The following is a 27,780-nucleotide window of genomic DNA, read 5'->3' on the forward strand; positions in this document are numbered from 1 at the left end:
GAAGAAACGCGCCACTAAAAAACGACGCTCTTCAATCAAGTGAGGAAGAAAAGACGACGTTTTCTGTTTCTTATTGACATTCGAAAAGATTATCGCATTTAATCCGATAATTTCGCAACCGAATTGGATTATCTTGTAAGTTTAGCAAACTTTATTGTGCTAGTGCACTTACTGATCCGCGCTATTTTTAAATCGTATTTCCAAGTTTAATTAAAGTTTTATAATATATGTTTTTTTTTTATTCAATTGTAAGGTTAAAGTATAGAATAGGTACAAAACACCCTCCCCTCCCCATGTTAAGAATGGCTTTTTAAATAATAATGTTATTATTCCAGCACGGATCACTCTCTGCATGAGTACCAAGTTTTATGTTTTTGTTTTTTTTATTTAATTGTAAGGTTAAAGTATAGAATAGGTACAAAACACCCTCCCCTCCCCATGTTAAGAATAGCTTTTTAAATAATAATGTTATTATTTCAGCACGGATCACTCTCTGCATGAGTACCAAGTTTTATGTTTTTTTTTATTCAATTGTAAGGTTAAAGTATAGAATAGGTACAAAACACCCTCCCCTCCCCATGTTAAGAATGGCTTTTTAAATAATAACGTTATTATTTCAGCACGGATCAATAAATGCACAAGTACCAACTTTATTTTACGAAATTGAAGTTGAGAAATTATTTTTGGTGAATGTTTACTTTAACTGGCTCAGATCAAAGTGTAGTATCTGTTCTTCAGATGCGGCACTTCCATTTCTCGTTCTCTTTCAGTGAAGGAGAAATCCTTCACAACTGTTAGAAATTCGCTCAATATATGTTACCGTGACATAAGTTGACATATATTCGGTTGTTTTTTAATAGTATTTTGTCTAGTTTATTATTTATAACATCTTTTCCCAAATTTACCGTGTTAAAGAGACAGTCGGCCGTCATTTTGAATTTTCCAATACATCGGTAAACACTGCATGTTTTCGAGCTGAATAAACATGTTACATTGAATAAAAACACAAAAAATATATCCAGTTTGGTAGAAAAGTAACTTATCTTGCCTTTGATAGCATTTATTTGTTATATATCTGTTTTTTGACAACTTTTTCGAATCTATGTGTACAGTAATACAAACCCAAAACTTGTTTGCATACCTTATTTTGACGTCTGAATATCAGAACTTCGATTGTGTTTAATTAGGCACCGCCAAAACTGGGGGGGCAGGTCAGTACTTTTTGACGGACCGTCTTTTTAAAAATCTACCAAAAATCAGGTAATTATCCGATCAATACGAAATTTTCAGCGATTATTAGGAGAAGAATGAACTTTATAACAGTGTACTTATTTTTCATAAACGATATTTATATATATATATTTTTTTGCTTACAAAACCCCCCCTTGTTTTGAAGTGGGAACAAATATGCTTAAAATAATCATCTGAAACTGAACAAAACATATTGTGTTGTTGTAAGGGACAGAATTATAGATTTAAAAAAAAAAAAAATTATTTGCATACCTTATTTTGACGTCTGAATATCAGAACTTCGATTGTGTTTAATTATCCCGCTTTTGAGTTTTGAAGTGTGAAATTCGGTGAATATGTTAAGTAAAATAATTAATTTAAGTTAAGCAAAACAAACAAAAAATTTTTTTAATATTTATACGAAAAAAGCCATTTTAAAATTTTTGATAAATAAATTAACAATTTTTTTTTAGCGAGCCGAATAATGCATGACCATTATTAAACAGAGCATGCTTTGAATAATCGATACAAAAAAAAAAAATTCGATAAATATTGTGCCCTTTGTGTTAAAAATAGCATCATTTTTTTCGATCTCGTTTGAAAACGTTTGCCGCCTTTCGACTACGGTGGACCAAACGCGCTGAAATAATTTTTTTTTATTCTGCTTTAAATTGCCCCCCCCCATTTTGGGGAGCCTGGCCCCCACACACATACACATTAAAAACCAAACTCATACAAATGGTCACCCATCTGGTACTGGCCAGCCTCAGCTTAATAATACATTGAAATTTTCGTCACTGAAAAATAAGTTTTTTTGGCCTGTTTGGTCTTCCATAGTTTTCTCGTCGACGCGAAATATTTGGTTACCTATATGAATAAGTGGAATTATTTGAAATTCAGGTACTTATATTATAATATTTTTGCATATTCTCTTAGAAAATCATCCTAAATCTTAGTTAGACAATAAATAAATAAATAAATTATTTCAAAAACTCTTTTTTTTAAAATATTTAAGTACGTTTTTTGTGCAAGACAAAAAATGTCAATTGTTAACTTTTGGGGAAAATTTAACATTTAAAATTTAATTAAAAATAGTAGAAAAAGTTTTACATTATTCTGTTTTCTATATGATAAAATTCAGGGTTTTATCTTTCTGGAAAAAAAAAAGTTACTCAGAAATAATGGATTTTAATAAATGTAATTTAGTTTTAAAAAACAACAACAACTTGATTTTGTGGCCATTTTTGGCGGTGCCTATGTTTAATTATCCGCTTTTGAGTTTTGAAGTGTGAAATTCAGTGAATATGTTAAGTAAAATAATTAATTTAAGTTAAGCAAAAAAATAAAAAATTTAATATTTATATGAAAAAAAGCCATTTTAAAATCTTTGATAAATAAATTAACATTTTTTTTAGCAAGCCGAATAATGCATGACCATTATTAAACAGGGCATGCTTTGAAGAATCGATACAAAAAAAAAATTTGATAAATATTTTGCCCTTTGTGTTAAAAATAGCATCATTTTTTCAATCCCGTTTGAAAACGTTTGCCGCCTTTCGACTACGGTGGACAAAACGCGCTGAAATAATTTTTTTTTATTCTGCTTTAAATTGCCCCCCCCCATTTGATTTTTCGGCCATTTTTGGCGGTGCCTAGCATAGTGTTTACCAATGTATTGGAAAATTCAAGATGGCGCCTCACTCCATCTTTAACACGTTAATTTTGTGAAAAGGTGTTATAAATAAAAAACTAGACAAAATACTATTAAAAACCCGCTGAATATATGTCAACCTATGTTACGGTAACATATATTGAGCGGGATTTTAACAGTATTTTATCCAGTTTTTTATTTAATTCCCAAACTTACCGTGTTAATGAGAGAACCGGGCGCCATTTTGAATTTTTCAATACATCGGTAAACACTGTATGTTTTTTGCGCTGAATAAACATGTTACATTAAAACAAAAAAAAAATGTATCCAGTTTTGTAGAAAAGTAACTTATCTTGCCTTTGATAACATTTATTTGTTATATATTTGTTTTTTGACAACTTGTTCGAATCTATCTGTTCAGTAATACAAACCCAAAATAAATGTTATCAAAGGCAAGGTAAGTTACTTTTCTACCTAACTGGATAATTTTCTAGTGTTTTTATTTAATGTAACATGTTTATTCAGCTTGAAAAACATACAATGTTTACCGATGTATTGGAAAATCAAAAATGGCGCCCAGACTCTCTCTTGACATGGTAAGTTTGGGGAAAGGAGTTAAAAATTTTTTAAAAATAGACAAAATAGGTTAAAACCCCACCGAATATGTCAGCTTATGTAACATATATTGAGCGAGTTTTTAACAGTATTTTGTATATATTTTTTTAATTCTTACAGCGAAAAAACAATTTGTTAGGATACCGAGCAAAAAGTTTGATTTTTTTAGGAAGAAAAGCTAGTATTAAAGATGGGGAGGGAGTGTCGGCACTTTACATGGAGTTATCTCCCCTTGGCGTGTTCAAAAAAATTCAAAGATGGCTGACTTCAATATGCTGTCATAAAAACATGTTTTTCCACTGTAAAAGAAAAAACTACTTGATGAAATTAAGTGAATTTTTTTTTTTTTTTTTAGATCTCCAGTTCAAAACGGATACGTACAATATAACCTTTTTTGATATTTTAATTTTTGAATTTCTCGATTAAACTGTACAAGTACTGAAAAAGTTGCCCAAAAACACCCAAATATATAACAAAAAAAAGTACTTCTACAGTTTATCGCCAAAAATGGAGACGACATTTTTTTTTTTGCGCACATGTCGTTAAAATCCTAGGGAAAAATCAGTATTTTAAACTATGGCTGAAGTTAGGGTAAATTTTTAGATTAGGTCCACCTCCACGATTTTCTTTTAAATGGCAGCTTTGAAAGGTTTTCGACTATGCTGAATACGAAAATCGCATTGAAATTTTGCAGAAATATGTAGTCATCGAGATATGAAAAGTTGTATTATGCATTGTATTCTTTGGCGGCCATCTTTATGACAAACTGCAGACACTTGTGCCCCCATGACGTAGACACCTTCGACAAACCCGACAGACAGCTAAATCCCATCCCCACACAGTAGAGATCCCTAGATGTAAAAGATCTTTCTACTCCAGTAGTTTCTTCCCTAGAACCGCTAGACTCTGGAATTCCATTCCAGGTCCCTGCTTCCCTAACTGGCATTTCAGATGAAAAAAAGTAGAAATATTTTAAACCCCCCCCTTTTTAATGTTTGTCTGAAATCTTTTTTCCGATTTAAACATTTGTTTAAAATAGAGATTTTACCTTTTTAAGGCGGTTACGTGTCCGATTCATGAATTATTTATTAAAGTTTAAATGCAGTTTAAATCCCGTTCTTCTGGAAATGTCGGTTGCAAATGTTTCTTTGGATAAAAAAACGGTTTTAAAAAATGGTATTTTTTAAGATTAGGTCCACCTCCGCAATTCTCTTTTAAATGACGACTTTTAAAAGTTTTCGACTATGCTGAATACGGAAATCGCATTGAAATTTTGCAGAAATAAGTAGTTATCAAGATATAAAAAGTTGTATTATGCATTGCATTCTTTGGCGGCCATCTTTATGACGCGCGTGCAGGAGCGCCATAAACAAATCTGTGTGTAACAAAGATGGCCGCCAAAGAATACAATGCATAATACAACTTTTTATATCTCGATAACTAATTATTTCTGCAAAATTTCAATGCGATTTTTTTTATTCAGCATAGTCGGAAACCTGTAGAAGTCGTCATTTAAAAGAAAATTGTGGAGGTGGACCTAATCTAAAAAAGAATACCGAAGTTAGAAATAAATAACAAAAAAATTAAACTAGATATTAATTACTTCTGGAAAGAACTATGAAAAAAATAAAAAAATCTCTATATATAAAAGCGAAAATATATGTGTGTATGTATGTACGCTTTTCCTCGATGTCCACAAAAGGCTTCTTTCAGAGAAGCGCTTGCTCGGTTCACAACTTAAAACTTTTTATATCATCTATAAATTGTAATATCTCAGAGTTATCCACGGAGCTCACCTGTCTATTTAATTTTATTGACTTTCAAACGTTAATTATTCGACATTTCCCGCATCCGCACGCGTTACATTCGGTTTTCGGTATGAAAAAAGCGAGTTATCTCAAGAGAGCTGAGTAACGTTTGTTCAATGTCGACTTCGTCATATCAGACTGTAGCTTTCATTTCGGTCCTCCTAATAAACAGGGAACGGGTTTTTAAAAACAAACAAACCGATTTATTTACCTCATTCAAAACTGTCCCGCACAAAATGCTCCGTCACGTCAATCAAAAATTACTTCTGAGTAAATTGTAATATCTCAGAGTTACCCACAGAGCTCGCCTGTCTATTTAATGTTATTGACTTTCAAACGTTAATTATTCCACATTTCCCGCATCGGCACGTGTTACATTCGGTTTTCGGTATAAAAAAAAGCGAAACTCTACTCTAATCACAGGCCGAAAGCCAGTTGTCTCAAGAGAGCTAAGTAACGTTTGTTCAATGTCGACTTCATCATATCAGACGGTAGCTTTCATTTCGCTCCTCCTAATAAACAGGGAGTGGGTTTTTAAAAACAAACAAACCGATTTATTCACCTCATTCAAAACTGTCCCGCACAAAATGCTTACTGCTGAATACCTATCGCCGTCACGTCAATCAAAAACATGCACCTGTTTTTTTTTTTTAACACTTTACTATTTTCCAACTGCGCGTCGTAAAGGCTTCGTTTTTTTTTTCACAGGCACCTGTTTTTTTTTCACATTTTCGGGAGTTTTTCACATATCCCGAAAAACACCCGGGCAACGCCGGGTACCCCTTGCTAGTAAATAAATAAAGTGAAAGAACAATTATTTTGATTTAATTAATGAAAACGGGAAAGTTTTTCATGAAATGTGTATTTTTTTTTTATTAAAAAAAAAAAATGTTGTCTCCATTTTTGGCGATAAACTGTAGAAGTACCCAAATAAATGTTACCAAAGGCAAGATAATTTGCTTTTCTACCTAGCTGGATAAGTTTTTAGTGTTTTTATTTCATGTAACATGTTTATTCAGCTCGAAAATCATACAGTGCTTATCAGTATATTTGAAAAAGACAAATGGTTGCAAAGTCTCTATTGAATACATTAAGTTTGAGAAAATTAGTTAAAACTAGAAAATTATACAAAACTCACTCAATATATGTTAACGTGACATAGGCGGACATATATTCGAATCTATGGAGATAGTAAAACATACCCGAAATTCTTTTTAAAAACAAAAGGAAAAAAAATTAATGAATTTTTTTTTTTTTTTAAATGCCTAAATAATAAAACTAATTAGGTTCTTGTACAGTTTAATCAAGACATAAAAAAATGAAAATATCAAAAAGAAACGCTAGTATTAAAGATGGGGCGGGAGTGTCGGCACTTTAAACAGAGTTATCTCCCCGTGGCATGTTAAAAAAATTCAAACATGGCTACCGTCAGCATGCTCTCATGAAAACGTGTTTTTCCGCTGTCAAAAATAAAAAAAAAACAGAAAAAAAAATCAGAAGCTCACAGTATTAATGCCGGTGTCCCTCAGGGGTCCATCCTGGGCCCAACTCTTTTCCTGATCTACATTAATGATCTTCCAAATCACATCCTTACATCATTTGTAGACATTTATGCTAACGACACTACCATTTATGGTAGCACATCTAAGACAGTAAACGACCAAGTTCTCTCCAATTCTCTCTCCTCTGATCTTGAGCATGTAGTACAATGGGGAAAGGAGTGGCTGGTTACTTTTAATGCATCTAAAACCAAGCTTCTCTCTTTACATCATCAACATTCTGATCCACATCTGGAATCAATTGAAATGAATGGCTCTTGTCTTCAGGAGGCCTCAAGTTTTGACAAGCTTCTGGGCTTGACCATTACTCCTGATCTTAAATGGAACACGTTGCCAAGGCCGCTGGAAAAATGGTGGGATCTTTCTATCGATCCAGTAGATATCTCACTGCTGATGCAATTCTCTATCTATATAAGATCCAGGTACGTCCAAGGATGGAATACTGTTGCCACATCTGGGCAGGAGCTGCTAGAAAGGACTTGTCCTGCCTTGATAGAGTTCAAAATAGACTTCGTAGCCTCGTAGGAGATGTCCTTTTCTCTTCCTTGCAACCTCTATCTCACAGAAGAGATGTTGCGAGTTTGTCTCTGATGTATCGTTATTTTCATGGAAAGTGTTCGACTGAGCTTCAATCTATGGTCCCCCCCTCGCCAAACTTTCACAAGAAACACTCGTCTAGCTGTAAACACTATCAATAATTCCCCCCACTCTTTATCTGTGCCTAAACCTAAACGTAGATTCCATGAACAAAGCTTCTTTCTTAGAACTGCACGCCTGTGGAATTGTCTTCCGTTTTCCTGCTTTCCGGCTGACTACAATATGGTTGTCTTCAAGTCTAACGTAAATAAGTTCTTGATGAGCCGTTCCATATAAGTTATCAAATTTACCAAATTTTCATTACTAATGATTACTATATTGTCCAATTTCTACTGTACACTCTTTAACCCTTATCCTTGAGTGGCCTCTTGGCCTTGATAATGTGATGATGTATCCGTTTTGGACTGAAGATCTCTGGAAAAAAAAATACACTTAATTTGATCAAGTAGTTTTATTTTTTTTTTTTTTACAGCAGAAAAACACGTTTTCATGAGAGCATACTACAGGTAGCCATGTTTGAATTTTTTGGACATGCCACGGGGAGATAACTCTGTTTAAAGCACCGACACTCCCTCCCCATCTTTAATACTAGCTTTTCTTCCTAAAAATCAAATCGTTTGCTTGGTATCATAAAAAATTGTTTTTTCGCTGTAAAAAAAAAAAAAATTGTTCAAATTAAGTGAAATTTTTTTTTTTTTTTCAGTATTTTCATTTTCTAATGTTTTCATTTAACTGTACAAGTATCGACAAATAAATAAAAATAAATCTTTTGCAAGTGCTTAAAAAAACAAATACATGTTCGTAAAAAATTTTAATTTTAACCGCGTGTTGATATATATATATATGTACATGAAACTAGATGGACGTGCAAGGGTTAGAGGCTATTTTGCAACCTAGAATACACTTCTTTTTTTTTTTTAAATTCAATTTTCACCCCAAACAAGGCACAGTGCCATTTTAAAGTAAGGAGCTACTGTCGGGGACATAAGTTGCAGAGAGGAGGGTATTATGAAGGGAGCTGAGCAGCAAGATGTCTGTTCACATTACACTGGAACTTCTGCATTTTTTTTTTTTTTTTCACACAGTGATCACCACTTATCAAGGCCCGGAAGCCACTCAGGGATAAGGGTTATTGCAAGTACATTAAGTTAGTGAGGAGATTTGCTGAAGTGTTTACTTAAGGGGGCGGTTCATTAGGAATTTGTTAACATTGGACTTGAAGACATCCAAGTTGTAGTCCGGAGGGAAGCAGGCAGACGGAACAGAGTTCCACAGGCGTGCAGTTCTAAGAAAGAAGCTTTGTTCATGGAATCCGCGTTTTGATTTAGGCACAGATATAGAGTGGGGGAAATTTTTCACAGTGGATTCAGCTAGACGGATGTTTTTCGTGAAAGATTGGCGAGGGGGGACCAGAGATTGGAGTTCAGACGAGCATCTGCCATGGAAATAACGATAAAACAAGGACAGGCTCGCAACATCTCTTCTGTGGGAGAGAGGTTGCAGGGTAGAGAAAAGGGCATCCCCCACTAAGCCACGAAGTCTATTTTGTACTCTGTCAAGGCAGGATAGGCTGTTTTTAGCAGCTCCTGCCCAGATATGGCAACAGTATTCCATCCTTGGACGTACTTGACTTTTATGTAGATAGAGAATTGCATCAGTAGTGAGATATCTTCTGGAGCGGTAGAAGGATCCCACCATCTTTCCAGCAACCTTGGCAACAGACTTGATGTACGTGTTCCATTTCAGATCAGGAGTAAAGGTCAAACCCATAAGCTTGTCAAAACACGAGGCCTCACCCAGACGAGAGCCATCCATCACAATTGATGCCAGCTGGGGATCAGAGCGTTGATGATGTAAGGATAGGAGTTTGGTTTTAGATGCATTAAAGGTAACTAGCCACATCTTCCCCCACTGAACCACGCGCTCGAGATCAGAGGAGAGAGAATCCGAGAGAACTTTGTCATTTACAGCCTGTCAGTACAGTTGGGAAAGCATGTGTGTTAGGTATAAGTTAGTGTTAAGTTCATGCTTGCATGCTTTCTCGCTTCCAGCTAATACCGCTGGCTAAAATGGAGTGGCTATGCATAAGTCTTCGCTGGCAGTACATAGCCTCTCCATCATCGAGATTCTTACAGTGCCCCCACGTTGGCCACACACGGTAACTGGGTGCCTTGCGGCCCCAGGCTAAACCTGTAGGAAATATCGGAGTAGTAGGGGATGCTACAGGTAGTACGTATGGCATAAGGGTCTACTTCACAAGATTTCCAGCTACGGTATAACGGGAAATGTTTTCTCAATCATTAAATCATTTCTCTCCGATAGGCTCATAAGAGTAGTGGTCGATGGACAAAAATCGGAGGCCTGCAGTATAAATGCTGGAGTCCCCCAGGGGTCAATCCTGGGCCCAACTCTCTTCCTGATCTACATCAATGACCTCCCTAAACACATACTTAAATCATTCGTTGACATCTATGCTGATGACACAACCATCTACGGCAACACATCAAAGGCTGTAAATGACAAAGTTCTCTCTGATTCTCTCTCCTCTGATCTCGAGCGCGTGGTTCAGTGGGGGAAGATGTGGCTGGTTACCTTTAATGCATCCAAAACCAAACTCCTATCCTTACATCATCAACGCTCTGATCCCCAGCTGGCATCAATTGTGATGGATGGCTCTTGTCTGGGTGAGGCTCTGTGTTTTGACAAGCTTCTGGGTTTGACCTTTACTTCTGATCTGAAATGGAACACGTACATCAAGTCTGTTGCCAAGGTTGCTGGAAAGATGGTGGGATCCTTCTACCGCTCCAGAAGATATCTCACTACTGATGCAATTCTCTATCTATATAAAAGCCAAGTACGTCCAAGGATGGAATACTGTTGCCATATCTGGGCAGGAGCTGCTAAAAACAGCCTATCCTGCCTTGACAGAGTACAAAACAGACTTCGTGGCTTAGTGGGGGATGCCCTTTTCTCTACCCTGCAACCTCTCTCCCACAGTAGAGACGTTGCGAGCCTGTCCTTGTTTTATCGTTATTTCCATGGCAGATGCTCGTCTGAACTCCAATCTCTAGTCCCCCCTCGCAAATCTTTCACGAAAAACACCCGTCTAGCTGAATCCACTGTGAAAAATTTCCCCCACTCTATATCTGTGCCTAAATCAAAATGCGGATTCCATGAACAAAGCTTGTTTCTTAGAATTGCACGCCTGTGGAACTCTGTTCCGTCTGCCTGCTTCCCTCCAGACTACAACTTGGATGTCTTCAAGTCCAATGTTAACAAATTCCTAATGAACCGCCCCCTTAAGTAAACACTTCAGCAAATCTCCTCACTAACTTAATGTACTTGCAATAACCCTTATCCCTGAGTGGCTTCCAGGCCTTGATAAGTGGTGATCACTGTGTGAAAAAAAAAAAAAAACGTTATGGCCCACAGATGTGTGGACATGCCCCGGCACACTACCAACCCCTACCCCACGGTCTTGTGGGTGCCCTTGGTTGGGCGAAGACTAGGGGGACAAACCCCAAAATCAAACACCACTGCCTTGTGAGCCTTATCGCAGCTAAAGGCTAAGAGATGGGAACTCTGGCTTCAAATCCATCTGCTGCCTGGCAGTTTTCCTTAAAACGCTATGGAACCTCATCCAGAAAGAACAGGCGTAGTAGCGGACACAACAGGGTGACTGTTTACCTCACTGAGATTACTTTCGGCCAGAAGCTGCGGCCTCCTCTGCTGCCAGTTGTCGTGGGTTCGTTCCACTAGACATGAGCATTGGAGGTTCAGAGGGTGTCTATCAGATGCACAGCAGATACTGCACCTAAACTGCGCAAGCAAGTTTGGAGCCAAGGTGGGAAGTCCTGTAGCGATGGAATGAGACTACGCCAACACCAGAGGATAAAGCACTATGGATCTCTACTGTGTAGGGGTGGGATTTTGCTGCCTGTGTGGGTTTGTCATAAGATCTAAGGTTTTAAAACTCATAAGAGCCTTTCTAAGGTTTGCCAGATTGGCCTTTTTGAGGCCAAATCTGGCCTTTTTTACACTCTTGCTTAAATCTTAAAAAGTGCAAAAAAATGCCAATTACATTTTTATATGTATAAGGCACATCTGATTGTGTGTAAATAAAATAGTTTTCTCAATCTCAATATTCCTTATTTCAAATCTCGAGTCTGTAGACTGAAAATTGACAGAGTAATTTGGTAGGGAAATGTACACACACAGACATTTTCACTTTTATATATATATATATATATATATATATATATATATACTTGTTTATTGTTATATATAAACATAAATATATTGTTATATAAACATGGTCACATCCTGCTGCCACAAGTAGCCACTTGTTTCAATCAAACAACAGATATCAGATTATTCATTGAACTTTTGAATAGTCAAGTCGCTGCCTGATGATATCTGTTGTTTGAGTGAAACAAGTGGCTACTTGTGGCAGCAGGATGTGACCATGTTTATATAACAATAAACAAGTATTATCAGCTCTTTTTATTGAGCACTATCTAATAACCTCGTTGAATTCATTAGTCCATTACTTTTGAATAAAAAAACCCCGAGTATATATATATATATGTAAAGACTAAATTTAACTTGTTCGAAAACATTATTTTAGATTGTGGAATTAAAAAATAAAAATGAATGTGTCAGCTGACTGGTTTCGAAGCTCGCTCAACAGAGCTAAAATCGAGCTTAATTACGTTTTAAACAGAAAAGGGGGGGGGACAATGAATCGGAGATGAGAAAGTAGGGGGGAATATATGTACAAAAAAAAAAAGGGATGAATTAATTATTAAATAGAAACAAGATTAAGCCCTAAGAGATTCTCTTTTTGTTTGCAAAGAGAAGGTCTCAGAGTCTTAATATATATAGTTTCTAGAAGTTTAAGATGATAAAGAGAGTGTGACTTACTAAGGATGGAAAAAAAAGTCCGCACTAAAATTCAAAGCACAAATACGCTTATTTATAAGGTCGCACTCTCTTTATAATCGTATTTGCGCTTTGAATTTTAGTGCGGACTTTTTTTCCATCCTTAGTAAGTCACACTCTCTTTATCATCTCAAAATTCTAGAAACTATATATATTAAGACTTTGAGACCTTCTCTTTGCAAACAAAAAGAGAACCTCTTAGGGCTTAATCTAGTTTCTAGTTAATAATTAATTCATCCCCCCTGACACGTTCATTTTTATTTTTTAATTTCACAATCTTAAATAAATGTTTTCAAACAAGTTTAAATTTAGTCTTTACATAGCCATAATAAAATTTTGTACCCCGCAAAAAATATTTATACATTATATATATATATATATATATATATATATATATATATAATGTATATGTATAATATAATGTATATGTATAATATAATGTATATGTATAATATAATGTATATGTATAATATAATGTATATGTATATGTATAATATAATATATATAATGTATATGTATAATATAATGTATATGTATATGTATAATATAATGTATATGTATAATATAATATATATAATGTATATGTATAATATAATGTATATGTATATGTATAATATAATATATATAATGTATATGTATAATATAATATATATAATGTATATGTATAATATATATAATGTATATGTATAATATAATATATATAATGTATATGTATATGTATAATATAATATATATAATGTATATGTATAATATAATATATATAATGTATATGTATAATATAATATATATAATGTATATGTATAATATAATATATATAATGTATATGTATAATATAATATATATAATGTATATGTATAATATAATATATATAATGTATATGTATAATATAATATATATAATGTATATGTATAATATAATATATATAATGTATATGTATATGTATAATATAATGTATATGTATAATATAATATATATAATGTATATGTATAATATAATATATATAATGTATATGTATAATATAATATATATAATGTATGTGTATAATATAATATATATAATGTATGTGTATAATATAATATATATAATGTATGTGTATAATATAATATATATAATGTATGTGTATAATATAATATATATAATGTATGTGTATAATATAATATATATAATGTATGTGTATAATATAATATATATAATGTATGTGTATAATATAATATATATAATGTATATGTATAATATAATATATATAATGTATATGTATATGTATGTTTATATCAATAAAATAAAAAGCTATAGCAAACATCTAAATGACTACTTTAAATACAGTCCCTGATTTCAAAAAAAGAAAAACCAAAAGATTCATCTGCCTTACTTTTAATGCTAGGTTTATTTTTGGTGTCTTTTCAATTCAATAGAAATCCTCCTAAATTTGCTGATGAGGAGACCGTGCTTACCAAAAAAACTATGTATAATTGTTCTACGTGACTTCATGTATACCACAAATAAAAAGCACGGATTTCCGAAACGATCGTACAGATAATTGACTTTGTTGTTGTTCCTTCTTATGAAACTGATTTTTAATTTAATTAAATTTTGATTTTTAAATTTTTAAAAATTTTTAAAATTCTTAAATTATAAATCACATTACTAAATATTGAATTAGCTCTCGGACATTTAACTATCGAGCTTATTATATATCTAAATTACAACGAGCATTTCCTGTATTTTAATTAAACTAGTAATTTCACTATTACATTAAAATACACTTAGCTCTTTAGACTATTATTCTAATCTCCTTTAAATTATATATATATATATATATATATATATATATATATATAAGGTCATGTCTTATGCTACTGGTACCATGTAACCCAGTACTACCTGCCTTATGGTCGGGTCACCAGCGACTAAACTGGTTCCCCCACCAGACTTGTTTGGTGAGGAGGGTGGCTAGTCTTCCTGAAGGATTAAAAACAAGACCTTCCAAAGGGCGAATGGACCCTTTTTCGGGATAAATGGCCAACTAGCACCATGTGTGTTTGTTTGTTGGGGTGGAGAGAGCTCCCATAAGCCGTGGTGAAGGCAAACTTTCTAGGAGAAGCAAATCTCTGATTTAAAAAACCATAAAGCGGGAGATCAGTATCCGCATTAAGCTGGTCTTCAGTTTAACGTTGCTGGCTATCTTGCTCTTGCTTGTTGCTGGATCTCAACATTTTGAACCGAGAGAGAGACTTAGCTATCGTACAAAGCTAAGACTCTGTAACATCATCTGTGTATAGATACTCCCTCAGGCATTTGTCTATTAAAATGATCCTGTGGCGATGGAAGTCATTTTTGGGCTCATGGACTTTAAATGTCTGAGGGAGTGGCACTCGTCTGAAAATTGACAGAGTAATTTGGTAGGGAAATGTACACACACACAGACAATTTCACTTATGTACATATATATAAATTGACAGTAGTTTTGTAGGGAAATATACACGCACAAACAATTTAACTTATATATATAGTCTTTGAAAATTTGGCTGCCAAGGGATCAAAGTTCAGAAGATTAGATCTTTGATCTCTCTAGCAAACTATTCAGCCAATTTTGGGTCTAAAGATTTGAAATTTTACATAAAGGATATTCAGACATGTGTTACATGATAAGGGCTGCCCCCTTTTCATGTAAGTATAAAAATAGAGAGATTTAGTTAAAATGAAATAGGATAGACGAAATTCGAACCTCGTAAATTAGGTTTAGAAATAGATTACGAGAGAGAATTAGAAAATGGAATGTAAAACAAACCATTGTTTAGCTTAGAGATAAAATAGTTTCAAGAAAAGAATGTGCGTTGTCAATTCTGTTATGAAAAATTCAATTGAGAAATGCAACTATACAAGATAATTTAATAAACATGTTTTTAACATATTGGAAAAATAGGTTACTGGGAATATAGGTTAAAATTCCTTTTGTAAACAAAGGAAAAAGTTTTGGACACGCATGTCCAGAACACGTGAAAGAAGACATGTTTTAACATGTGTATGACGTCATAGAAAACGGGAAGTTCTAGATATAGTTAGAAACTTGAGAGAAACTGAAGGAAAAACTGGGGAGAGTCGGAGAGAGTCTGAGGACGACAGACGACAGTCCAGACATGGACATTCGAACGTCTAGAAGCGAGACGGTCACTTTTGAAACTTCGAATGTGAAGCTTTGAATTCTTGACTCAGAAAACCATGGCTGGTCATGAGAAAAAATAAACCCATCATGTGTTTTTATAAACGTCGTCTTTGTGTTGTAATTCTACCAAAAGGTAAAGTGAAAATTGTTATTATATGTCTTGTATATCATGTTGTTTAAAATGTCTTTACATACACGTCTCGACATCTCATATCTACACTAAGACTGTCTGAACACTATCTCCTCGCTCAAAGAGTTTCTATTACACATCTAAGTATAAACATTTTAATATATATAAATATGAATATATATATATATATATATATATAACACATGCAACAAGCTGTTTAATCAGTTTTGGGGCAAAAATGTGGCTGCGAAGAGGTCAAAATTGAAAGAGTTGACCATTGCAGACTCTACCAAACTCCTCCGCCAATTTTTGGTCTAAACACTTTAAGTTTTAGATGTAGCTTACCTGGACAGGAGTCAAACATTTACACACATATATATATATATATATATATATATATATATATAGATATATATATATATATATGATGATGATTGCAACATCTTGTCAGATGAGTGCCACTCCCTCAAACGACATGAGTCCAAAAATTACTTCCATCCCCACAGAACCATTTTAATAGACAAATGCCTGAGGGAGTATCTATACACAGATGTTACAGAGTCTTAGCTTTGTACGACAGCTAAGTCTCTCTCTGTTCAAAATGTTGAGATCCAGTAACAAGCAAGAGCAAGATAGCCAGCAACAAGTTAAACTGAAGACCAGCTTAATGCGGATACTGGTCTCCCGCTTTATGGTTTTTTAAATCAGAGATTTACTTCTCCTAGAAAGGTTGCCTTCACCACGGCTTATGGGAGCTCTCTCCACCGCAACACACACACAAACACACATGGTGCTAGTTGGCCATTGACCCCGAAAAAGGGTTCATTCGCCCTTTGGAAGGTCTTGTTTTTAATCCTCAGACAATTCACTTTATGTACATATATATAAATTGACAGAGTAGTTTTGTAGGGAAATATAAACACACAGACAAACAATTTAACATATATATATATATATATATATATATATATATATATATATAAAATAAAACTTTTCACAAGTATATTTTAAAAAATTGTACTATTATTATATTTCCTTCAAATTATTCATCCAAAAGTCTTACAATAAAGATGAAACATTGATGGACATATAACTCAGTTTGTTCCTTTTTCGTCCCTCTCTCTCTCTCTCTCTCTCTATCTATATATATATATTTCTGTAGAAATATATTTTCATATAATATATATATCAATCCTTATTTAAGAAGCCCAATGTAATTACAGAGAAATATATAGAATAAATGACAAAAAGTTATATTCCAAAATTCATGATTTTGACCATCTTATAATTTATTCCTTTAATTCAGTTGACGTATACAATTCTTGACAGTATCTGTTTCGTAGCACAAAATCTTTTTATCTTGATTATTATATCAATCAGTGAATCTATTATGCCCTTAACTCATCAGAAGAAATAGCAACAATCAATCCGTCAAAAGGAATTGAAGTGAGATTACGCCATATTGAATTTGTCCAGAATTGTATAAGTCAACTGAATTAAAGGAATAAATTATAAGGTGGTCAACATCAGACAGTAAACGACCAAGTTCTCTCCAATTCTCTCTCCTCTGATCTTGAGCACGTAGTACAATGGGGAAAGGAGTGGCTGGTTACTTTTAATGCATCTAAAACCAAGCTTCTCTCTTTACATCATCAACATTCTAATTCACATTTGTCATCAATTGAAATGAATGGCTCTCGTCTTCAGGAGGCCTCAAGTTTTGACAAGCTTCTGGGCTTGACCATTACTCCTGATCTTAAATGGAACACGTACATCAAATCTGTTGCCAAGGCCGCTGGAAAAATGGTGGGATCTTTCTATCGATCCAGTAGATATCTCACTGCTGATCCTATTCTCTACCTATATAAGAGCCAGGTACGTCCAAGGATGGAATACTGTTGCCACATATGGGCAGGAGCTGCTAGAAAGGACTTGTCCTGCCTTGATAGAGTTCAAAATAGACTTTGTAGCCTCGTAGGAGATGTCCTTTTCTCCTCCTTGCAACCTCTATCTCACAGAAGAGATGTTGCGAGTTTGTCTCTGATGTATCGTTATTTTCATGGAAAGTGTTCAACTGAGCTTTAATCTATGGTCCCCCCTCGCCAAACTTTCACAAGAAACACTCGTCTAGCTGTAAACACTATCAATAATTTCCCCCACTCTTTATCTGTGCCTAAACCTAAACGTAGATTCCATGAACAAAGCTTCTTTCTTAGAACTGCACGCCTGTGGAATTGTCTTCCGTTTTCCTGCTTTCCGGCTGACTACAATATGGTTGTGTTCAAGTCTAAAGTAAATAAGTTCTTGATGAGCCGTTCCATATAAGTTATTAAATTTACCAAATTTTCATTACTAATGATTACTATATTGACCAATTTCTACTGTACACTCTTTAACCCTTATCCTTGAGTGCCTCTGGGCCTTGATAATGTGGTGATGCCTTTGTAAAAAAAAAAAAAAAAAAAAAAATCATGAATTTTGGAATAAAACTTTGTCATATACTCTCTCTCTCTATCTATCTATCTATATATATATATATATATATATATATATAAATGTAACTCTTGGTTCGTTCACAATTAAAAGTCTAAAAAATCACTGGACGGATGGTTTCCACGTTTTGGTATAATATGTTTACAATATCCATGTGTGTTTTTATATATTTCTTTTTAATTATAACATTATACTTAATTTTTCTCTGATAAATAGGTGGTTTTCTTTGTACTGATAGGCCATTTTTTTTATTTAGGGACAATTATTTATTACCGCTTCTTGTCATGTGACCAGTGTTTCCGATTTAGCGGTTTTCCTGCTAGATCTGGAGATTTCATTTGCAATCTAGCGGGGAATTCTAGATATTTGGCACCCACACACCCACAATTTTAGATTAAAAAAAATAAAGAAAAGTGCTTGAAAATACTTTAAAACATAAAATAAACTCATTCATGTAAGTAAAAAAAAAAAGTAGCATTTATTGCCTTTGGTAGCAATTTATTGATTATTTGGTTTGTTTTTCACCTTTTTTTCGGCTAACCATTCTTAAATCTCGCTATAAAATCGATTTTTCCAAGTACATTTTAGGTGGGGGAGGGCATTCCAACCTCCGAAGTTTTGTTTAAAATACGATCCAAGCAACCCTGCTTAATTTAGAAGTATTATAACCTTCGAAGTTTAATTTAAAATACGAAATTTAGAAGTATTTAATCGAAAATTGTAAAAAGCAAGAAACAACAGCAAAAAAAAAAATTATATCAATACAGTAGAATTTAATTATCTACCAAGCTAAATACTTTTAACATGCTAAAACAAAGTTTTTTTGTTTTTTTATTTTTCTAATTTCAAAATATGTTGCACCACTATTGTGATGTTTAATTTGCAGTATATAGTGCGTTACTTGCTTTATTGCAGATCACATTTTCCTTGATAACTTTTTTATTACTAAACGTAATTAACTGAAATTTTGTACAGCTATAGAAAACACATTGATAAGTTAGTCCATAAAATTTTATCCAAATATTCTTACTAGTTCAAAAGTTATAACAATTTTTGAAAAATATGAAATTTTTACTGTTTCTCACTTTATTGCAACGTATTGAAAATACAGTTTAAAGGTAATAAAAGTATGAATTTATTTGTTAATTTAATTCAAATTAGTAACAATAACAGATATATAACCATATAGAAATCAAATACAACCCACAAAGCGTGACATTTTAACGAAAAACGAATTATTTATCAACATAATTTCCCTTCCTTGCAATCACCTTAAACAGTCTATTATCAACAGATGAGGTTAGTTTTTTTATTTGAGAAGGTGTTATGGTCCTAGACACTTCAAGAATTTTATTCCAAAGGGCATCTTTTGATGTGAATTGCCGTCCTCCTTCATAAACCCCTCTTTTCAGAATTGACCAAAAGTTCTCTATTGGGTTCAGGTCAGGAGAACAAGGCGGCCAGGTCATGAGAGTTTCGTCTTTGATCCACAGAGACTCAAGGTAGGATTTGGTAGCTTTTGCAGCGTGAGATGGAGCGTTATCGTGCATAAAAGTAAGGCGTCTACGACGAAGAAGTGGAAGGTCGTCCAGCCAAGGTGACAAATGCTCCTCCAAAAACTGGATGTATGTTTGGCTGGTAAGTTTAACGCCGTCAGGCACTCTGAAGGGTCCTAAGAGTTCATCTCCAACGATTCCAGCCGAAAACATAACTCCTCCCCCTCCTAGTTGACGCCTGATACGATATGGCATAGGATCTCCCTTAGGACTCCAAACTTTAGCCCATCCATCTGGACCATCCAGCGTGGCTCTCGATTCATCCGTGAATAAAACTTGTTGAAAGTCTGTTTTCATGTATTTTTGTGCCCAAACTATGCGTTTTTTCATGTTGGTTTGGTTCAAAGGAGGTTTTGAAATGGGTGTTACGTTTCTTGCAATTTCGTTTAAAATACTACATCTTGTTTTTCTTGACATTGCAGTAACGCCAGCTTTTATAAAAAATAGACCTGCTGGTGTCATTTGGGTCCTTATTGACTTCTTTGCTTATTTTTCGCATGTCACGAGGAGAAATGACCTTTCTTTTGCCCTTATCCTTACGTGGTGAAATCTTTGGCTTCTCCACAAAGGATGCCACAGTTCTCTTATCTCTACCAAGTTCTTCTGATAACTGGAGAATTGTAAGACCCTCTGCAAGACCTGCGGTTATCCTGTTTTTCTCTGGTGCAGTCAATCGTCCATTTTTAGGCATTTTTAGAACTCTTGCAATAAAGTGAGAAACAGTAAAAATTTCATCTTTTTCAAAAATTGGTATAACTTTTGAACTAGTAAGAATATTTGGATAAAATTTTATAGACTAACCTGTCAAAGTGTGTTCAATGGCTGTACAAAATTTGAATTAATTATGTTTAGTATTAAGAAAGTTATTAAATAAAATATGATCTGCAATAAAGCAAGTAACGCACTGTATTTCAATTTAACTTTTATTATAAAAAGTTTGAGTTTATGATTTGTTTCCTGCAACAAAAAAAAAATATATATATATACCCTCTCTGAAAAAACAGGTAAATCTAGCTGATAAAATATGTAAGCCTTGTGGGGAGCTAACCGCTTCAATATAATTCCAGAAACATATAGTGAGAAAACACGGAACATTTTATATATTGAATATACTATGATTATAATTTTTTTATGGTAGGAAGTTAAAATATGGAGTTTTTTTTTGAGGGAGGGGATTAGCGATTTTTGAAAATTTCAGATGATAAAAGTTAAAAATCTAGCGATTTTCTGGACATTTCTTTCTCCTGATCTTGCGGGTTTTTTTTTTTTTTTTAAAATCTCAGTTGCCAATACTACATCCTTAAAAAAACACTACAGGCTTCAATGTAATTTTCAATGGGTTTAATCACATGATTATTGATAATGCAACCATGTGATTGAAATTTAATTTAAATTAACCAGTTAGTGGTCGCTTTCTTATCGAATATTCATCGAAAAATGGTAGGTACAGACAAAATGAATGCCGACGCTCAAAGTGTATAAACATTTTGACCCCTCCCTTACTTAAAAATTCACCAAAAATCAGGAAATTAACGAATTTTAATGAAAATTGCAGTATTTATCAAATAATGATCGCAGAATATAATGAACTTATTTTTACTTAACTCTTAGTGAAAATGTGTTTTTGTTTAAAAATGAATTCTCGCATACTATTCAGGAAATTAAAGATTCAATTAGATTCCTATTTCAGTCACCTAAATTATTTAGGGTGAAATGAGTTTAGGAATTTATAGCCAAGCCTAAATATTTTTTTTTTTTTTACTTAAAAAAATAGCATTAATACAGTAAGTTAGGTAAAATTTGCATAGAATGCTCTGCTTTACGGTTGTTGTAAAAATGGAATGGGAATTTGAATTTCGTTCCCTTTTAAATTCGGTACATTTTTACATTACGTCCAACTCATCGTTCACATTCGACACGTCAAGTTTTATAGCTTTTTAGGTATGCTGGCAAGGTTACGGGTGTCTATTCCGAAAGCCATTCTTAACATGGGTAGATTGGTAGGTGTGTCAGAAATTTCGTGAAAAATAGTGAATAATTCCACCCCGTCTTTCCAAGCTTATAACTCCTCGAAAAATCTAACTCAAGCCCTAATTTTTTTTTTTTTTCAATTTAAGGAGCATGGACCAAGGTTTCATTAAAAAAAAACAAAAAAAAAACATGTTTTTTTTAAAAAAAAAAGGTTTTAAACTTCGGACTTTACAGGTAAATTTCTAAAAAAAACACTACTTTTTTGTTTTAAATTTGAATATATTACTTATTGACCTTTTCTCTTCAATTTGTGATAATATAAGACTTTGGTGAGTAAATTAATTATTTACTTTTTAATAGACACTTGACAATGGGGGAGCTGAATTTAAAAAAAAAACGTGTGTCTAAACTATTATATTCGGCTTATTGGAAAGAGCATAAAATTTCACATTGACCCTTAAAATATCGTAAAAATAGAATCAATAGAAAAATTTTGATAGATTTTTAAAGTTTAAAAATTGAAAAATATTGAGTTCGTAAAATTAATTAGTTTAAAAAAAAAAAATTTCTTTTTTAAAACAACTTCAATAGTTTATTTTGGAAGTATAATCCATAAAGAAAATAAACAACCTACTTTTAAAAGAGAAATTACGAGTTTTTTATATTTTATTCGCAGTTTTGTGATAGGGGTGTCAAAAATTCCTACAAAAATTCTGATACATCTACTAGATTGGAGTGTTTATTCGTTGTGAACGTACCCGACAAGCTATAAATGTCGACATTTCCAATGTGAATGGTAAGCTGGACTTATGTAAAAAAATAACAAAAAGATATACCAAACTGACTTTTTCGTTTAAAAATGGAATTATTTCCCTTTCGTTATTAACTTTTTTTAAATAAATATTTTGTGTTTTATATACATAAAGTACAATTGTTGAATGTTACTGTTTTGATTATATTTGTTTGGGGGGGGGGCACAATTAAAAAATTAAGAAAGATTAAAACAAAGCGAAATTTAAGTTTCCGTTCCATTTTTACAACAACCGTAAAACAGCGCATACTCAGCAAGTTTTATCGTAATTTATAAGCATATTGAAACACTAAATCAACATCTTATTTATTTTTTTGCATAATTAATGATGGAAGTATTTTTCTGTTTATTTTCTGAACATCTGTTAAAAAAAATAATTTGTACATTCTCTTGAAAAAAAGAATCAAACTTTTCTCTACTTTCACATAACTATTTACAGTGTTCATGCAAAGCATTCATCTGTTCTTTTTATAATAAAAATTCCGTTTTCGAAGAGAAACGTTTACTATCAAATTTCTTAAAAAAAAAAAAAATGCAAGGTTTCCTGAAAAAAAACTTTCACCTAACAATTTATGGTAAAAAATTAATCTTTTTTTTTGGGAAAAAAATAAATTTTATTGATTTAAAAAAAATTGCAAAACATAAGAAAAGTAAATAAACGAAGAAAATGCAATTTTTCTTGAGGAATGTCTTCAATTTTAACAAACTGAGCCACAGCAATGCGTGGCCGGGTACAGCTAGTATATATATATAATCACACACATGAAGTTTGGACTATATAAAGAAAACTTCCATGGGGTATTTCAGAAGTTGTTAAAACAGTACAACAAACTTTACCTCTGCATTCTCTACCAAATTACTCGGCCAGTTTCTGGTCTAAACCTTTGAAATGTTACATAAAGGGTATTCAGAGATAAAGCAAACTTTTTAATCGGTTTGAGTCGAAAATTTAAGCTGCAAAGGGGTCAAAGTTCAAAAGGTTTGACCTTTGCAGTGTCTAGCTAACAAGTCAGCCAATTTTGGGTCTAAATATTTGAATTTTTACATAACGGGTATTCAGACATGCGGCAAGCATTTTAATCAGTTTTAGGGCAAAAATTTGGCTGCCAAAAGGTCAAAGTTGAAAGAGTTGACCTTTGCAGATTTTACCAAATTCCTCCACTAATTTTGGGTCTAAAGACGTGAAATTTTAGATGTAGGTTACTTGGGCATGGGTAAAACTTTTTATTTTGATTTGAGGCCAAAATAATAAAGGTTAAGGGGCAAAATTGGGTCAAATTTTAAAAAGTTGACCTCTGCGGTCTCTACAAACAGATTTTGGTCTAAACATTTGAAATCTTACATAAAGTGTATTCACACGCAGGGCAAGTTCTGAACAGTACATAGGGGCCGAGCGAAGCCAGGCTGAACTGTTGTATATATATAAAGTTTGGACTATATAAAGAGGGCCCAACTCTCTTCCTAAACACATACTTAAATCATTTGTTGACATCTATGCTGATGACACGACCATCTACGGCAACACATCAAAGGCTGTAAATGACAAAGCTCTCTCTGATTCTCTCTCCTCTGATCTCGAGCGCGTGGTTCAGTGGGGGAAGATGTGGTTGGTTACCTTTAATGCATCCAAAACCAAACTCCTATCCTTACATCATCAATGCTCTGATCCCCATCTGGCATCAATTGGGATGGATGGCTCTCGTCTGGGAGAGGCCCTGTGTTTTGACAAGCTTCTGGGTTTGACCATTACTCCTGATCTGAAATGGAACACGTACATCAAGTCTGTTGCCAAGGTCGCTGGAAAGATGGTGGGATCCTTCTACCACTCCAGAAGATATCTCACTACTGATGCAATTCTCTATCTATATAAAAGCCAAGTACGTCCAAAGATGGAATACTGCTGCCATATCTGGGCAGGAGCTGCTAAAGACAGTCTATCCTGCCTTGATAGAGTACAAAATAGACTTTGTGGCTACGTGGGGGATGCCCTTTTCTCTACCCTGCAACTTCTCTCCCACAGAAGAGACGTTGTGAGCCTATCCTTGTTTTATCGTTATTTCCATGGCAGGTGCTCATCTGAACTCCAATCTTTCACAAAAAACACCCGTGTAGCTGAATCCACTGTGAAAAATTTTTCCCACTCTATATCTGTGCCTAAATCAAAACGTAGATTCCATGAACAAAGCTTCTTTCTTAGAACTGCATGCCTGTGGAACTCTGTTCCGTCGGCCTGCTTCCCACCTGACTACAACTTGGATGTGTTCAAGTCCAACGTTAACAAATTCCTAATGAACCGCCCCCTTAAGTAAACACTTCATCAAATCTCCACACTAACGTAATGTACTTGCAATAACCCTTATCCCTGAGTGGCTTCCGGGCCTTGATAAGTGGTGCCCACTGTGTAAAAAAAAAAAAAAAAAAAAAAAAAGGACTTCCCTGGGGTATTCCAGAAATTGTTGGAACGGTACAATAAGTACGTTGCAAATATTTATTATTCGAAAAATGAAATATTGGATTTCGAGTAAAACCATTGATACCTATTAAATTATCTTGTCACAGTAATGAACATATCCAAAACTTATGAAAAACGATAAGGTTGAAAATTTATAATTAATGAAAATCGACAGAGTAATTTGGTAGGGAAATGTACACACACACAGACTATTTCACTTTTATATATAGATTTATGTGTATTTTATAACCAGGCAATGCCGGGTTACGTGCATGCTTGTATACTATATATTTATATACTCAATATTTTTTTTTTCTTTTTTACAGGAATCAACTGCAATGGAAACAATAAATGTTATGAGTTTGATATTGAGAGAAATTTTGCTTTGAGAGATTTTACACAAACCACAAAAATGGAAAAAAAATTGAACCCAAGAATTTCTTGTGCAGTCTATGTGAAATTTTTTGATATCGAGTGAAAGTAGCTGATGTTTTATAAATTTGACGTTAATTCTAAATAATTTTCTGAAGAATTTTTGGAAGAACTTGCATAAACCTAAAAAAAAAAATCATAAAACCCAATAATTTCTCGTGATTTATGTAAACATTCTGAAGAAATTTTATTTGCTTATATGTTATAATATTTGATGTCGAGTTAAGAATTCAAAAGATTTGACTTTTGCAGTGTCTAGCCAATTTTGGGTCTAAATATTTGAATTTTTACATAACGGGTAATCAGACATGCGGCAAGCATTTTAATCAGTTTTAGGGCGAAAATTTGGCTGCCAAAAGGTCAAAGTTGAAAGAGTTGACCTTTGCAGATTCTACCAAATTCCTCCGCTAATTTTGGGTCTAAAGAAATTACTCAAACAGATTTTACACAAACCACAAAAATGGAAAAAAAATTGAACCCAAGAATTTCTTGTGCAATCTGTGAAATTTTTTGATCTTGATATCTAGTGAAACTTGCTAATTAAATTTTCTGAGGAATTTATGGAAGAATTCCATAAACCTCAAAAATAAAAAATAAAAATCATAAAACGCAAGAATTTCACGTACGATTTATGTGAAATTTTATTTGCTGCTGAGTGAAGAATTTGCACGAACCGCAAAGATGGAAAAGAAAATTGACGAACCCAAGAATTTCCCGTGTGATTTATGCGAAATTTTTGATTTTGAGCGAAATCTACTGATGACGATAAATGTGAAACAATTTTATAAATTTGACGTTAATTCTAAATAATTTTCTGAAGAATTTGTGGAAGAATTTGCATAAACCTTAAAAAAAAAATCATAAAACCCAAGAATTTCTCGTGTGATTTATGTAAACTTTCTGAAGAAATTTTATTTGCTTGTATGTTATAATATTTGATGTCGAGTAAAGAATTCGCACAAACAACAAAAATGGAAAAAGAAATCGACGAACCCAAGAATTTCTCGTGTGATTTATGCGAATCGAAGTTTTCAAAGAAATCCTTTTTAAAAAAACATGTGAAAATGCACACGAAACCATATTCTTGCGCAGTTTGCGACTTTAAATGTTCTCACGCCACATCGTTGTCGCGACACATGCGCCGTCATTCAGGTGAAAGACCATTTTGCTGCGAGACATGTGGGTCGTCATTCCTGGAGAAATCATCGTTGCAGTCGCACATTCGTATGCACAATGGCGCCAAACCGTTTTCTTGCTCAACATGTGACAAATCATTCAGGCAGCGAGCGCATCTGCGCGTGCACCGTCGCATCCACACGGGTGAGCGTCCCCACGTGTGCGAAGTGTGCAGCGCAGCATTCTCACAAATGCAACACCTGCGTGTACATGTTCGAACGCATACTGGCGAGCGTCCCTTTGCATGTCATGTGTGTGCATCAGCGTTTTCATTGGCTGCAAATTTGCAGGCACATTTGCGGACGCACAGTCAAGAGAAACCGTTCGCTTGTAAAACGTGTCAATTGCAGTTTGCACAGAAGTCCAACCTAACAGCTCATATGCGTATACATGCGCGGACGTTAGACAAGTCTTAGGACCAGTTTATCTCTTGTATAAGGGCGCCACATAATGAGGACAAGATGACATCTATATATATATATATAAAACCAAAATGTGTGTTAGTGTGTGTACTTTTTGTGTATGTCCGCAAAAGGCTTTTCTCGGGGGGGGGGGGCTTAGTCGGCTCACTCCTTAAAACTTTTTATATACTCTCTAAATAATAATATCTACAAGTTAAGAACGGGGGTCGTGTGTGTGTATCTTTAATTTGTCCAACTTTTACGCGCTATTTTTTAGATTTTTTTTTTCGATCGCCGTGTCTTCGTTTCGCTTTTCAGTATAAAAAAAAGATGGAACTGAAAACGAATTTGTGTTCTCGGCCCTAGACATAATGCTGGGGTGGGGGAAGCAGCAACTGGCTTGCAGCACCAAACTTTAACTGTGTCATGTTTGACCTTTATAAGGATTAACTTTCTCGCACCTGTCAATTTCACTTTCTAAACGTTAAATTAAGACAGCTTTCACTTCCTCTCCTCTCGTGGCCTAGATGGTTAGGTGTCTTGTTTTTTTTCCCTTTTGTCGCGTCAAGACTTCAGGTTCAAGCCTACCTTCTTACCAAAACGTTTTTTTCTTGATCTACCCCCCCCCTCGACACACACACCTCCAAACACCCGGGTAATACACCCGCTAGTCTATATATATAAAAGGCAAAATGTGTGTGACCATTTCATGTATGTCTCGCAAAGGCTTCTTTCGCACACGCTCTCGGGGTCGTTACTATCGCTTAAAACTGTTTGTATACCCCCTATATCAT

At 33.9% G+C, this 27,780-nt stretch overlaps 1 long non-coding RNA gene across 1 annotated transcript; it reads left to right on the forward strand.

Moving 5' to 3' along the window:
• On the forward strand, nt 1-26,406 carry LOC145271066 (uncharacterized). Its single transcript, XR_013865676.1, has 2 exons — nt 1-135; nt 25,304-26,406. It is a non-coding gene; the product is annotated as an uncharacterized LOC145271066 (long non-coding RNA).
• The last annotated feature ends 1,374 nt before the right edge of the window (nt 26,407-27,780 follow it).

The sequence above is a fragment of the Euprymna scolopes genome, chromosome 46, assembly GCF_053919585.1.
Source record: "Euprymna scolopes isolate OS-2025 chromosome 46, ASM5391958v1, whole genome shotgun sequence".
NCBI classification, from domain to species: domain Eukaryota; kingdom Metazoa; phylum Mollusca; class Cephalopoda; order Sepiida; family Sepiolidae; genus Euprymna; species Euprymna scolopes.